Source organism: Physeter macrocephalus, chromosome 10 (genome assembly GCF_002837175.3).
Source record: "Physeter macrocephalus isolate SW-GA chromosome 10, ASM283717v5, whole genome shotgun sequence".
Taxonomy (NCBI): Eukaryota; Metazoa; Chordata; class Mammalia; order Artiodactyla; family Physeteridae; genus Physeter; species Physeter macrocephalus.
The window spans coordinates 32,832,861-32,848,520 of record NC_041223.1 but is presented as its reverse complement, the minus strand read 5'-3'; the positions used below and the strand labels follow the sequence as shown (position 1 = coordinate 32,848,520).

The 15,660-nt window shown below is 38.6% G+C and overlaps 1 protein-coding gene across 4 annotated transcripts in view; it reads left to right on the top strand.

The window, feature by feature from the left end:
* TMEM200A (transmembrane protein 200A) overlaps positions 1 to 15,660 on the top strand; it is a 69,256-nt gene that overhangs the window by 38,485 nt on the left and 15,111 nt on the right. Inside the window, exon 2 of one of the 4 annotated variants that reach the window (XM_028494448.1) lies at positions 11,116 to 11,218. The exons of the other annotated variants lie outside the window; for them this stretch is intronic. The gene's annotated coding sequence lies outside the window, so the exon portion shown is untranslated. The remainder of the gene's footprint in view (positions 1 to 11,115; positions 11,219 to 15,660) is intronic. 4 annotated transcript variants of the gene reach the window in all.

The window sequence follows — 15,660 nt, the reverse complement described above, 5'->3', positions numbered from 1 at the left end:
TTACAAGGATCTCACCCAGCTCAATATCAAAAAAACAAACAACCCAATGCAAAATGGGAAGAAGACCTAAATAGATATTTCTCAAAGAGGATATACAGATTGCCAGCAAACACATGAAAGGGTGCTCAACATCACTAATCATTAGAGAAATGCAAATCAAAACTACAATGAGGTATCACCTCACACCGGTCAGAATGGCCATCATCAAAAAATCTACAAACAATAAATGCTAGTCTGTCATACAGAGTGAAGTAAGTCAGAAAGATAAAAACAAATACCGTATGCTAAGACATATATATGGAACCAAAAAAAAAAAAAAACCGTCATGAAGAACCTAGGGACAGGGCAGGAATAAAAACACAGACCTACTAGATAATGGACTTGAGGACACGGGGAGGGTGAAGGGTAAGCTGAGACAAAGTGCGAGAGTGGCATGGTCATATATACACTACCAAATGTAAAAAAAAAAAAAAAGTCATGAAGAGACTAGGGGTAGGACAGGAATAAAACACAGACCTGCTAGAGCATGGACTTGAGGATATGGGGAGGGGGAAGGGTAAGCTGTGACGAAGTGAGAGAGTGGCATGGACATATATACACTACCAAATGTAAAATAGATAGCTAGTGGGAAGCAGCTGCATAGCACAGGGAGATCAGCTCGGTGCTGTGTGACCACCTAGAGGGGTGCAAAAGAGAGGGTGGGAGGGAGGGAAATGCAAGAGGGAAGAGATATGGGAGCATATGTATATGTATAACTGATTCACTTTGTTGTAAAGCAGAAACTAACACACCATTGTAAAACAGTTATACTCCAATAAAGATGTTAAAAAAGAAAAAAAGTCAAACAAACAAACAAACAAACAAACAAAAAAACAAATGTAAAACCGATAGCTAGTGAGAAGCAGCCGCATAGCCCAGGGAGATCAGCTCGGTGCTTTGTGACCACGTGGGATAGGGAGGGTGTGAGGGAGGGAGACACAAGAGGGAAGAGATATGGGGATATATGTATATGTATAGCTGATTCACTTTGTTATAAAGCAGAAACTCACACACCATTGTAACCAATTATACTCCAATAAAGATGTTTTAAAAAAAAAGAATAAGTTATTAGTGATGTCACAGGTCTAGGGAAACCACAGTGGATTGTAGACTTGGCTACTATCGGGAGGCTGCCTTTGTCAAGTGGAATTTTTGGAAAACTCAATATGGCATCTCACATTGACACTCGAGATTTGTTTCAAACCAGTAATTGACTATGTTGGGATGAGTGGATGGGTCACTAAATCAAATCAATGCCATTTTGGGAAGTGTTTATTGTTTTAAAATCTCATGCTTGCAGAAATTTTGCAAGTATAGTACAAAGAACATTTTTTCCTAAGCCACTTGAAAATAACTTGTTGGCATGATAACCTTCACCTATAATATAACCATCAAATTCAAAACATTCACATTGGTACATTAGTACATCTAATTTTCTGACCCTATTCAAGTTTTGCCAGTTGTCTCTCTAATATAAAGGATCTAGTCCAGAATCATGTGTTGGATTCAGTGGTCATGTCTCTTTAGTCTCCTTCCATCTGGAATGTTTCTGTAGTCTTTCCTAGACTTTCATGATCTTGAAAGGCCAGTTATTGTAAGATGTCTCTCACTGTGGGTTTGTCTGATGCTTCCTTGTTGCTAGATTCAGGTTTGGTGGGAATATCACAGAAGTGTTGGTGAGGTGGAAAATCAATTCTCCTTTACTGTCTTTAGTTCAGTGTTCGGAGGCCTTTGAACTAAACTGACAAAAGACAGATGAGCGAGAGGAAAGAAAAACAGATTTAATGCACGTATGCACGGGAGTTCTCAAAGAAATGTGACTCAAGGAGGCAGTTAGGATTTGGGGCTTACATACCATCTTAATAGGGCCAGGGGGATACCTCTGGGAGAGCAAATAACTTCTTAGAAGGGAAGTGGAGAGAAAGGGCACTTAAGGAAAAACAAATGACATTTTGGAAAGATAAATGGACCTTAGGAGAACAGATAGGATATGTAATAGTTTTGTGACAGTATCTGCTTGGCTGCAGTGCCAACTTCTCTCGCTGAAAGAGAAGATTGGAGCTGTTCCCAGGGATGGGATTTATGACAATTGAATTTTTTGAGTTCTTTTGAGAAGCTCTGCTTTTCGGCAGATAAGGGATTTCAGGAACTCAAACGGCTTTAGCTTAAAATAATTTGTATGCCACAGTGGCTTATTCTGGATCCCTGCATGGCACTGTATTGTGTCATTTGGTGTGCGATTTCAGTTCATCTCATGATAATGGTGTTCACTTTGATGCCTTGATAAAGGGGTATGTGCCACTGTAAAGGTTCACGTTGTTTTCCATTTTTAGTTAATAGGTATTTTGTGAGGGGTACTTTGAATTTATGCCAGTATCTTTCAGTTTACAGGTATGTGAGTTTATATTACTGCGGCCTCACGGTTTAATGGGTTATAATCTGTTACTATCATTTATTCTGATGCTCAGTTATCCCTTATTTGGCCAGTGGGAGCTTATTCAAGCTGGCTTTTATGTTGACACACCCCCATTAATCTTTGAGCATTTCCTTGTTTTTTGGGAGGCACATGTTGCTCCAAGATCATCTTATACTTTCCCTGCCTTAGCTCTGAAATTAGCCATTTCTCCCAGAAGCCCTGATTCTTTTTAATGGAGAATGGTATTTAGAAACCAATATCTGGATGATAGGCGTGCTCATTGCTATCGGTGTCGCTGCCGCTCAAGACCCTCTCAGTAAGTACACAATCTCTCATCACTGGTGCTCCCAACCCACCCCCTGGGGACTCCTTCCTCATTGTCAGTGCTCTGATTCCCTGCACTAGGCTACTGTGCAATAGCACTCCTTCCTCAGGCTGCCCAGGTCTCAACACCCATGTCAGGCCCCCTTGTCCCCTCCCACAGGGAGTCCTATCTCGCCTTGCTCAGGCTCTGATGCCCTGTGCTGGGCCAGAGTCCCAGGTAGAAATGCTTCTTGCTTTGCTTAGGCTCTGAAACTCTGTGGCTAGACACCTCCCACCCCACAACCCCATGCCCTGCTGTGGGGATGCCTTCTTTCCTCCAATCAGATTTGGACACCGTGGTTGGAGCTGCCACCCCTATGAGTGTACGTCGTCCTCATCCTAGCCAGACTTTGACACCCCACTCTCTGTCATCATGGCTCCTCTACTCCTGTGTGGATTTCTGCCTTCCTTAGCTCCACCACATGGCTCCAGGAATGAATTGTTCGTGAAGGGGAATAGAGCTCAATGCCATTTTAAGTGTGGATTTAGAAGTTACCTAATAATTTACCAAAGTCGGAAGATCTGCGGTCCTATTTTTTAACCAAGATTCTGGAACATATAATTGAAGAGAAATGATTTCTTGAGACTCCTCGTGTCAATGTTTTTTAAGATTTATTTTTAATGTGAAAATACATATTTTAGTAAGGCAAAGGTTTGATGTTTGATTCTGCATTCAATGAGAAACTAACATATATTTATAGCATATCTTCTCCAAAATATACATGTGCATTAATTATTTAGGAGTAAGTTGTCGTCAGAGGATTTTGTGTCCAAGATCCATGATGAAAATTTCGGAATCCAAGTACCAGCAGTTCCTCATTTACATTCCATCAGATCTGTACTTTTAAATCAGACAAAAGGTCTAAGGTACTTTCCATTCTCCACATGGGATGTATACTAAGGACCCTGAGTTTATATTTCCAGCCCAGATCTTGGCCCTAGAGCTACCTTCAAACTCCCTCTGTTTTGGACTACCCTTTAGTCTCAATTGTGCTAAAACTTTGTCATTGAGATGGCTATGAGATATAAAATGCAGATGTCAAGTAGGCATCCCCTATGCTTCATGCTCCTATAGCCAGTGCCTATGTGACATCTCCATTTTGATGTGTCACAGGCATCTCAAACTCAGCATGCCCACACCTGAACTCTTGAATCCTGATACTGCCCTCCAGAGCACAAATCTTCTTCTTCTTCTTCCCAGTCTCAGTAAATGGCACAACCATACCCCCCGCCCCTGCAAAGCCCCAGCCAGAGATCTGGAAATGTTCTTGGCTCTTCTCCTTTATCCTTTATGTAGAATGGATCAGTGTATTCTGTGGTCTGTTCTGTTCTTTTCAGCACTTCCTGTCTCAAGCCTAGTCCAACCCACCGACATCTCTCGCCTGGTCTACCTCTTACTCCATTCTTGCCACCTTGTGATTCATTATCCTCACAGCTGCCAAAGTGATGTCTGCATATTGGATCATGTCACTAACCTACTTAAACACACTTAACAAATTCCACAATTCTCATGTACACCTGCATGACTAGCCCCCTATTCATCTCTGCAGCCTCACCTTGTGCTATTCACCCCCAAGCACTTGGCCTTCTTTCTGTTCCTAGAACATATCAAACATTTTGCTACCTTAGAACTTTTGAATATCATCTGTCTAAAATATCATTAACTTCCCTATTCCAAATAGAACTTTTGAATCTTTACACTAGAGCCAGATGCTTACTGATGAGTGTGATTTGGGGACTAATCTCTGTGCTCTTACATATTATTTATTTTGTACTTGAAGGAGAATCTCAGTAGCAATTAGTATGAAATAATTGTTAAACTTAATTTACTATTAAGAAAACAACAAGAGTCTGCTTCCAACTGCTTCCAAAATAAAAATCTTAATAAAAATCAATGTAATTATGACATTTAAAATGTAAAAAGGAAAAAAAGGCACAATGTCTATAAAATATTCAGTATATGAAACACTTTGAAACCCTGGAAGAAAAGGGAATTCAATGTATCATTGTTACCAAATTATTACTAGCTTAATTTTCACATGACTCATTTCAGTAAAGATGGTGAATTTTTATTAATGGTGTTTGTAAATACTATAATTCCTTACGTGTACGTTGCACAGTCCAGTGTACAAGAATGTGTGCATGCATTGTTTTTCTTGAATTCCAACCTCTTGAGCACAGAGAAGTGACTTGTTGTAGCATCACTTGGCCAAGTCCAGTTCTCTAGACTTCATCTTCATTCAAGAAATGTTATCTGAGAGTATACTGTGCATCAAGTACTATGCTAGGAACTTATGAACAAAAATGTTTTCTTAGAGCTCCTGGCCTGATGGAGTAGACGCATAATAAACAAGTCAGCCAGCAAATGCATACATGTGGTTGGAGGGATATTTTTCCTTGCTCACACACACTGTTTTTCTGGAGCCAGGAATGTACTGAACTTCCAAACCAATCTTTGGATATTAAATACAAAGGAAGGGAAGAGTCAGAGACTCTTTTGGCATTATTAACTCATAGGAGGTAAATCATTTTACGGCATTATGAAAGATTTTATTGTTTTGTAAATTATATGGGGGCAGTATAAAAGGTTTTATTTTTTTATAGATAATCTATCCATGAGGGCTAAAAGCCCATCCCTACCGACCCATTCAGAATAGAATTCAGTGGAATGTAAGGGCTTGCAAATTTAGCCTCTGAAGAAGTAGGAGCAAGGGGAAGAGAGTCAAGGAGTTAGAGACAGTGGGGGATGTAAAGAACAGAGGTCTAGCCCAAAGGGGGAGGGATTTTTTCTCCTTCCAAGTGCGTGATAAGGTACCAAGTCAGGAGGATAAGCAGCAGAGAGTAATTCCCCCTGCACCCTGTAGAGACGACAAGATGAAATTGGAAGCTGAAGAGATGAACCATTTAGTATGTGCTTCTCGATTCTGTGTGCTTGACTTACCAACAGCAAGCTTCATTATTAATGAATTGCATCATTACTTGGTGAAGAAGTTAGCTCTTTATAATTTAAAGAAAACTACATGTCAGTAGTTAGAAAAAAGAGACCCAAAATCTCCATAACGTAATAGACCCTTAACTTTTGAAAGGACACTGGGACTCCTTTGAACACCATTTTTATAGTTTACTAAATAATTACAATAAATGTGTCACCCCTTTCCTGCTCATGAGATCTATTTCTCTCTACTGAAGTGTCATTAGATGCCTCCTTTCCTGCTGCCCACAAGACAATTTTTAGAGGGTGTCTGAGGTTGTGCCCTTATTTAAAAGAAAACTTCAATCTGATGTGTAAATGAGTTACTGTGCTATATATGTGTAAGGAAGTATTATAGTATTTATAAGCATCATTAGTGAAAATTTATCATCTTTATTGAAACAAGTCATTTGAAAATTAAACTAGAAACAATTTGGTAACAATAGTACATTGAATTCCCTTTTCTTCCAAGACTTCAAACTGTTTCATATACTGAATATTTTATAGACATTGCTACTTTTTTTCTTTTTGCATTTTAAATGTCATAATTACCTTGATTTTTATTAAGACATTTATTTTGGAATCAGTCTTTTTTGGGTTGTTGTTTTCTTAATAGTAAATTAAGTTTAACAATTATTCTATACTAATTGCTACTGAGATTCTTTTTCAAGTTATAAAATAAATAATACTGTAAGAGAACATAAATTAGTTCCAAAATCACATTCATCATGTAGTATTTGACTAGTGTAAAGATTCAAAGATTCTATGTCACTAAGAAAAACAGCATTATTATGATTCATAGTCATTAAGCCTCATGCTTGTTTTATCGATGGATTAAATTTTCAGCTTTTGATGTGTGCGTGCGTGTGTGTGTGTGTGTGTGTGTGTGTGTGTACATATCGTTAGTTAACAGTAAGTCTCTAGGAATGTAAGATCCAATAACATGTTCAAAGCTAAAATTTCCCCTCCAGCAGCTTCTTTCTATTTGTTCCTTACTTTTCTAAAAGGTGCCATTATCCACATCCAATTGCTCAAGCCAGCATGTGGGCATCATCTTGACAAGTTTCTCTCCTTTATCTCCCACATCTACTCTAATGCCAGGATCTATTTATTCTGCCTTCTAAACTGCCTTCCTCAGTTCCGTCCACTCATTCATCCCATAGCCGCCACCTTCATTCAAGTTACCATCATCTGTCACCTGGATTGCCGCAGGGCTTCTTAACTAGTCTTCCTAGATCATTTGTACCTCCTTTCCATATGGCAACAAGAGTCTTATAATAATGCAGATCTGATCCTAGTCTCTCTCTGCATAAAGCCCATTCATCATGTCTCCTAAGATAAAGTTCAAAGCCCTTAATATGATCTATGAAACTTCATGTGATCTTGCCCCTACTACCTTTTCACTCACCTCCTTGCCTGAGCCACACTGTTTCTGTTCATTTCTTTGAGAACCGGCTACTCAACCATTTCAGAGTCCTGGAACGTGCTGTTCTTCTTCCCTCCCTTCTCTACACTATCTCAGTGTAAAGTCACTTCCTCATACTTCTCGGACTGAGATAGGTCACCTTGATATTCACTTCCATGTCATCCTACATTTTCCCTTCTTAACACATGTAACTCAGAATTATTTATTCAAAGTCTATCTTTCCCACTCAACAGGTAGATCCAAGGAGGTGAGGATCAAGTTTGAGTTGTACATCATTTTATCCTTTTTGACATTATACTTACTTTTGACATTATGACAGAGTTAAAAAAAACCCAAATAATTAAAATTTGAACACAAGTGGGTAGTGCTTTTTAAAAATTTGTTTGAAAGTATCCTCAACAGTCATGTTTACTCAGGTTCAAATTGACTTGGCAATGTATGGGTACATATGGAAAGAATCTTCCAGGTGAAGAAATTTCAATATATTGGTAAGCCCTGAACAAGTGGCCTCTTTATGAGAATGTATGTGGAATGTAAAATCTAGAAAAGATTTATTTTCTTGTAGTCATGCTGCATGTTTCTAAACACATAAAAGAGGATCTAGTATGCTAACTTTACATTCACTGGAAATTTGCAGACAGATTAAGAGCAGTAAAACAGGAAGTAGACACATACCCCAAAAGTCAAAAAACAAGTCAAATAGATGTCATAAAGCCCAAAGTGTATGTATCCTCAAAGCCTTCACTCCAACTTTGCTTGCTCTTAATTTGCATATAGTATCAGTAAATCTATTTGCTTGGCTTTCTCATTTCTAAGGCCAAAGCCCCAAACAAGAACTGGTCAGGGAAATAATGTTGCAGGAACCCACTGTTCCCAATGGCAGTGTCGGCTGACAGCAGGGTCATCTCGCCCTCCTCCAGACTTCGGTGGGACCTTACTTGTGTGACAGCACTAACCATATTTGCCTAGTGGCATGATTATGCTTTCAAAAAGTCATTTCCCATTCTTGATCATAAGCTCTTAAGGGGAAACCTTGACTTTTTACAAGACTTTCAGAGTATCACACAAAACCATGTCAGAGTTGATATTCATAATTAAAATAAAGCAAAACAACTCTGAGTCATCAAGAGAAAATTGAATTATGTTTAATATTGTTTGAGGAGCCTGGAATGAAATATTATATTTTAGAAATGTTTTCATACCTAATAACGGAAATGAAAAGCTTTTCTTCTAAAAGAACTGAATACAAAGTTATTATTTCCATTTTTTAGAGCCACTTATAAACCATGGAGTGTCTCAGAGCTGAAGTTTTACTATTTACTACTCCTAATTCTATTGATGTATAGTTTGCAAACCCTTTAAACAACCTAGCTGAGAGCAACCTATGAGGAAGAGAGGGTAAGTATTCTCACTTTACAAATAAAAAACCTGAAGCTATAACATAAATTATTACCTCAAGATTACAGCTATTAAGGACCAGAACTTTTAGTCTTTCTGGATACATTTAGCCATAAAAGCAATGTAGCATTGTGGTAAAATCACAAGCTTTAGTGTCAGAAGCATCTAGATTTGTCTTTCCTTTAGTCACATACAAACTGAGTCACAGTGGGCGATGTGCTTAAACTCTTTAGATGAGGGCAAACTGAGCAATTATTAGTCATGTAATATATCAGTTTGGCAAAGTATGAACTGGAGCCACAAGGGGGAATCTTTGAGGAATCAGCTAATGAATCCTTTGGGTTTTGAAGCCAGAGGATCAGGTATTAAACAAAAAGACATTTCCTGGTGACACCAACCCACTGTGTTTTAGTAAGGTATTTTTCAGTCCATCTGACTCTCAGCTTCTCTGGGTATAACATTGGAATAACAGTAGTACCTATCTGTATCAGTCAGAATAGGTTATGTGCAGTAACGAAGAGTCCCCAAATCTCAATGATTTAAAACAAGATGTATTTCTTACTCACTCATGTCCGTTGTGGGTTGCCCAGTAGCTCTTTCACATCATCCTTATATGAGAACCTGGGATGATTGTCTTTTTATTATCTGGAAGGTTGTCATTATGGCATTACGATCATTGTGGCAAGGGGAAGGGATCACAGCAAATCACACACGGGCTCTTAAAGGTTTTTGCCAGTAAAGGACATACATCTCTTCACTCACATTTGACAGACCAAGGTAAGCCACCTCTCTTGCCTAACTTCATGGAGTGGGAAGATGAAAACCAACAGTGGGCCTGTGAACCTGGGAAGAGAACTGAAATATTGATGAACAGCCCTAATGATCACCACCTGGCCCTAGTAGGATTGCCAGGAGGGTTAATTTAGTGAATGTAAAACACTAAGCTTAATGCCTGGTACCTTACAAGAACTAAGTAAGTGTTAGGGATCGTTATGACTTACATTGGTTACAAACTTTATTCATAATGATGATTTGAACCTTATATCAGCTTGTTACATGTAGTGTGTCTTAGGAAAATAGAATTTTTGAAATAGAGCCTGTGTCTGGAAGAAAAATAGAGCTGCATGACTTCCTAACCTTGCATGAGGGAAATGCCTCAGTGTGCTACACAGACACAGCATCAGGACTCAGCTGACTTAGATGTAACAGTAGTCAGTTATTTTCTGTCCAGATGGGAAATTTGTTATTTATAAACTGCTAAATAACAAAGAGGATTGGAATTATACATTTCATGTTATAGAGCCAAGTTCATTATTTTTGAGTGTCCAACCCTGTTTCTGCACATTTCTTTGCACTGTGTTAAGCTGCAAAGCCCTGCTTATGGTTCATAGATTCTTCCAGGTTGATGGTAAGCAAGTCATACTATAGTCAAAGCCGTTTAGGCAAAAATAGGTCCTCTTGGTTTTTAGAGTCCTCTTTTGTCTTCCTTTTTCCTTGGGAGGAGACATTTCTCTTGCCTTATTTTTTCAGTCTTTTCCGCTAAACAGGAAAGAATCGGTCATTGGGTCATTGTGGTGGATGGTTGATTGATTACATTTTACCACAAATGACTTCGTGTGTTAGTTGGCACTTCGATCTTAAATGTGTTATTCTGGCCTGTGAGCTTCTCTACAGTGAAGACCCTGTCATCCTTTAGCCTTGGGTCCCCAATGCCCAGAAGCATCTGGAGCTTAGTTGGTCTTCATTAACCGTGAATGAAGGACACAATGACAGTGCAACAAAGGTACAGTCCCCAATTAAAGGAATTTCAGGCATAAAGAGAGAACAAGGGGACATTTTCTCAGTGCAGGGACCCCTGCAATCCTATGCTAATTATCTTTTTCCTTTCTCCTCATTTCTTTCATCCTCATGGCTGGCAGTGACCACTGGGGAAGCAAGGAGGGGTCTCCCAGATCCTACAGCACTGCTGGACATTGTTGCCTCGAGCCATATTTCTCTAATAACAGCATTCCCTTCCCCACCTCCTTCCATCCCTGAAAAAGCGTCCTGTTTTAGAAGAATACAGTCAGCCGTCCCCTCCCCACTGTTGCATTGGAGTAAAGACTGGGCCTGTTAAGGAAATTCCTCCATCTCAGTGGCTGTCAAACTTCAGTAGCCTCAGCATCACCTAGAGGGCTTGTGAAAACACATTGCTGAGCCCATCCCCAGGGTTACTGCTGCAGTAGGTGGCAGAGGGCCCATGAATTTGCATTTCTAACAAGCTCACGGGTTATACCAATGCTGTGTTACTTTGAGCGGCACTACTCCATCTGAACTCTTCTGGTGCTCCTTCCAGAAGGAGCCCAAATTTTCCAGTGCTAGTTTCTTTCTAGGTACTGGTTTTGCTTCATTTTTCATGTTGCTTTTGAACTGGTGGAATGTTCCTAATTATTTATCTTTCTGATATCATAATACTTGTCTTCTCTTTTATGTGTCTACCCAAATGTTGTTTTGATCGTTAAGGATTATGAATTCCTACGCATGGGAGCTGTCTCATCCCAGAAGACCTTGTAGAGAGAGAAAGCTGAGGAAGTTGCCTGCCCAGCGCTTATGAAGGCTGTATTTGGTCAGTAAAGGGATGGTTTCCTTGTAGCAAACATTTGGAGCCTTTAACCAACTATTTAAGAAATTCATGAGGTGTTTTTTTTTTTTTTCTTTTTTTTATACTCCTGGTTTCTAGCTAGTTAGCTGGTCAGCCTTTTTGAAATCATTAAAAAGGAATTACTTCAGCTATATTGGTAGGAGATAAAATTAATGTGTCTGCAGTTTTGCACAAGGAGTTTTATCATTTAGTTGACTGCTTCAAGCTTTAATTTCATGGTATTAGCTCTTAAGTTGATCTTGACGTAACAACAGAGTAATTTGACTTTTGAGAATAAAGACACACGTGAGCCTGAAGAAATGAAAGTCTAGATTTTAAGCGATTTTCTGTTTGGGATGTTTATTAATAGATGAGCAAACTAGAAATTACATTAGTTAGACCATAAAATCAGCTCTTTTCCAAATGGCTTATCTGGGTATTTTCTTTATGTATATCTTTTCTCTGTGTATATCTCTAGTTACAACAGGGGCATTTGTATAGCTCAATCAGTACACTATAAACAGCTGTGTACATTTTGGTGTCTGTTCTCCAGCCCTGTGTGTTTGGGTGTGTGTGTGTGTGTGTGTGTGTGTGTGTGTGTGTGTGTGTGTGTGTGTGTGTAAAATATAAATTTTTGAATAAATGAGATTGCTACCACATTGTTCTTTTTATATTCAATTAGCATATTTATGGAACATGTCTTCCTGTCATTAAATGATTTTCTAGATATGTAAAACTGACTACATGGTATTCCTTTATTTGAGTGTATCATAATTAGTTGATCAAATCATTGTGTTAATATAATTGAAAGGAAAAAAAATCATGTTGTCAAATTACCCTCTGCAAAGAGAGAAAAAGCTTTTGTATAAACACTGCTAACAAATAAAAGCCTTTTGCTGACATTTCCTTAGCTTATACTTCTCATCTGGTACTTTAGGTGAAAAGTGAAATCTTTAAGCTGATTGAGTTTTAAAATATTATCTATAAGTTTAGGGTAACAGGAGTTAGTTTTTCATATCCTTAGTTTTGGAGCTAGGTCAAATCTGTAGCAGTAAAAAGATAAAATACCAAAACTTATGCTTCAAAGTCATAAGATATATAAGAAGCTAAATAGATTGAGTGTTGCCATCCGTTACTTGCTTTTGGGGATATTTGATCTTTCTTTTATCTGTGTATTGGGTGATGTGGTATTTGGGTATTTGTGGTATTTGGTTTTTTGGGTTTTTTCTTGAGGAACTTGATTACTTCCCACATACTATCTTGATAATTTTTATGTAAGTGGTTCTTATAAAGGTTAGAAGCTGAACTCATTTTGTCATCACCAACAATCACAAGTTATTGAGGGCGTGGCACTATGCCATGCAATTCAGAGATGCATATGATTTCTTTCTTTAAATAATGTATTTTTTCTTTAAATGACACGTTTTTTCTTTAAATAATGTATTTTTCCTCACTACATCCTAAATTCACGGTCGTAAACTCTTCTTTCTCCCCCTCATCTCCTTGTTCTCTCCCAACATTTCCAATTATGCCTCCTTCCCCTAATCCTATTTCTGTTAACAAGCAATACGATTGAAGGAGAAATCACATGATTTTAAGCTAAACAGATCTGGACTTGAAATCTTGCTCTTCTACTTCCTGGCTGTGTGGTGTTGAGCAAATTTCTTACCCTATCTGAGCCTCGGTGAAATGGTACAGCTTTTCCTCTCTCACAGCTTTTTCTGAAGATTAAATACGATAATATGTATTAAGTTCCTAAAAAAAAAAATCAGAGCTCAATAAACACTAGTACCTTTCTCATTTTTAATTTTTTATTCTTTTCTCAATTTACATCCTCTCCCCCAAAGTCTCCAGATAAATCATTTGAACTTCTTGGTAGTTCTCTTGGAAAAGATTCAGGATAAAACATTTTCCCTTCTTTCTGGGATTCATTAGTATTAAAAAGTCACCATTTAACCAACATCTACCTCGATCTCAGTAAGTCTGTAGACCTTAGTTTAGTCAACTTTATTCCATTTAAATCTGAATGAATCCTAAAACGACTTTTTAAGCAGGACATAGTCCTCAGCTATTTTATGAGAAGGAATTACTATCTGAGATCACAGGTCCAGCAGGGGAGCTATGATGGTGACTAGTGTCTCCATCAAGCAAGGCTTAAGGATTTTACCACTGAATTCTGCGTTCTGCTTGGGGATTGCTGACAGAAAGTGATACTACTTGGGTCTAAATCTCCAATCAGTCTGACTTCATGCAGGTCCACTCGTGGCTTATCTTCCTTCTGTTTTCTCTGCTGGAAATTCCTCTCTGCCTCTCTGCTTTCCCTCCTCTGTTCTTTTAAGACTTCTTAAGAGTCACCTTCTTAATGAAACCTCTCCTGCTCATTCCCTCCCCCACCCCAAGGTCATTATCTCCTTTTGACCTTCTCTGTGCCCCATGAATACTTCCGTCATTGTGCCTAGAACAGTTCTTAGTGCTTGCTTGTCCCCCTGCTCTAGGCGCTCAGCCCAATAAGAGCACAAAGGATGTCAGATTCACTCCGGAGCTTTGGACATAGTCGGTGTTCCACTGGAAGAATTAGGACTGTTATTTGATTACTTAATTTCTTGATTTCATTATCTTATGCAGATTTTAGGAAGAAAGGATAGTCCTCTTTATCATTCAAAAAGTAATACAAAAATAATCCAGACTCCCTATAAATATATGGTTTAAAGCAAAGGATATTGAAGCCTGAATAAGCTGAGTGATTACTTCAATTCTCTATACCATTTTCATTTTGAAAACACAGCCAGTTCTTCAGGAGGTAATGTCATGGCTACAGAAATTGTATAGTCAGAACTGGAGTTGGAAATCTTGTAAGATAGTTACGTACAAATTGCATGCCTTCTTGAACTCTTAGCTCATTGCTATGAGGGGGATGTCATAACTACTTTTCATAGTTATCGTGAGGATTTACTGAGCCAATGTGAGAAAAAGCCAGCAAATGTTTGGTTAAACTCCAAAAGGATACAAATAAAATCTGTGGTACAGCATGTAACTACAGCCAATCCAAAAAAAATAGAGTACAGAAGCAAAAATTTACCGCTATAACCCTACTAGTATTTGATTTTGATGGAAAAAAATCAAGATTGAAGGCATTTTAAAACTCAGATTGAAGTCATGTGAATTTATAGGAAAGCTCACCCTTGGCATAGATTCATCTTAAATAAGCCCCAGGGTTGCTAATGCCTTGAAGAAAAGTTCAGTGTAAATATACCTTCTTTAGGTTCAGATTAAGCAGGGAAAAGGCACGTATGAGGTAATCCTTGAGTGCAAGGGTGGTCTCCTTCCTGCCCTTCCATCCAGCTCCTGCCATAAGGCCCTGCCCAGACAGACCCTCACACTGGGATGACTCATGGGTCTCTGTAGACACTGGGCTGTGCTGCACACAAAGGATGAAGCAGGGTAAATGGAGGGGACAGAACAGAGATTTCACTGCAGAGCATGAAAATTAAATAAAATTCAGTCTTGCTCCGTCATCTTTACGAGGAGATAAATTTAAATCAGGTTAAGTGGAAGACCCCTTTCCGGAGCCCCAGCCCAGTTTCCCTCTCATAATGAAGCTGAAGATCTCTGTCCAGACTTGGTGGCTGCATGCTTTATGAGAATAATAATTTTGAAGTTGCCAGATAATCTCCATAAGAAACCCATTTGCATAATTGAATCAAAGTTGGAAGGTAAGAGTAACCAAAGGCTCTCAGCAAGGACTGAGCTCTGGGGAAAGAAATCAAGCCACACCCCCTCTGAAAGCCAGAAGGGAGTTGTGTGAATAGGTAAGGATGATCCAGGCACAGAGAAAGCTGATCAATCCTGATAAAAGATTTGCTTTACAATATACAGCATTATCCTTGAGCATGTTCTAGATTATAAATTGTTTAAAGGTAGATACCAATTCTTAATTCATGCTTTATGTTGCCTTGCACCTAGTAAATGCAAGCGTTGCCCGGGTAGGTAAAAATTGTTTTCTGTGCTTCAAGATTATGATGTACCATAAGTAAATATTTCATTCCTGAATTTCTGGTTTAGTCTGGTTAGTGATTTTCGCCATTTCCTATTTTTTTTCAAGTTCTGCATTTTTGCCTCAAAGGCTACATTACACCTGTTTTTAAATTAGCAAGTCCACCGAATTACCCAAATGTCTATCGTGTTGGTCTACTTTTTATCTTATTTGACAAGTTACAGCATCCTTTTTTTTGCTCTGTATTTAATTAGAGTCCCAAAATGGAAATGAAATAAAAGCAGTACACGCTCCTTGCAAAAACGTGAATAATTTGGATATGTAGAAAGTGAGCGTTCTGTTAGGTATCCCCCACAATCCCGCTCTTCAAACATAAGCACCGTTAACAGTGAGGTTGCCTCCTGCGTTACTTCAGTGCATATTCAAACACGTC